The 544-nt window shown below is 28.7% G+C and overlaps 1 protein-coding gene across 1 annotated transcript in view; it reads left to right on the forward strand.

Moving 5' to 3' along the window:
• Positions 1–544, forward strand: part of Hltf (helicase like transcription factor) — a 177718-nt gene that overhangs the window by 28489 nt on the left and 148685 nt on the right. The gene's annotated exons all lie outside the window — the stretch shown is intronic.

Raw genomic sequence — 544 nt, forward strand, 5'->3', positions numbered from 1 at the left:
TTGTCTTAAAGCTTCATTTAATTTGTATTAAATTCTGATAAGGATTTAATTTTGGGAAGGAGTAGAATTGGCTTTTCATATAAGAATGTTAGTAATCATATAAGCTTGTATTTTGTAGTTCATAAGGAAAAGATTGAAGTAGGTCTAAAGACATCTGGGGCAAATTATATCTCTATACTTTGGTGTTTCCTTTACATGTTGGAGATATAGCTTATTTGCATATGGCTTATCTGGTGATGAGGGAAAAAGTAAATGCATAATTTTCAATGATAAGTGATATAATGAAAAGGGTAATGAAATAAAGATATTTGAATAAATATCTTTATTGAATAAATATCTTTATAAATAAAGATATTTGAAACAGAGCTCTTGATTCTAAGTTTAGAAATTAAACAAGTGTCGAACTTTTCAGTTGAGTTGGAATTAAGTTCATCTATAGAAGCCCTTTTCTAAGCTTTTTTTTTTAAATATTTATTTATTTTTATTTATTACATTTATTTATTGTCTGTGTGTGTGTGGCCAGCTCAGCCCACCAGGGGGCGGG

Source organism: Octodon degus, unplaced genomic scaffold, assembly GCF_000260255.1.
Source record: "Octodon degus isolate 3935 unplaced genomic scaffold, OctDeg1.0 scaffold00028, whole genome shotgun sequence".
In the NCBI taxonomy this organism is placed as follows: domain Eukaryota; kingdom Metazoa; phylum Chordata; class Mammalia; order Rodentia; family Octodontidae; genus Octodon; species Octodon degus.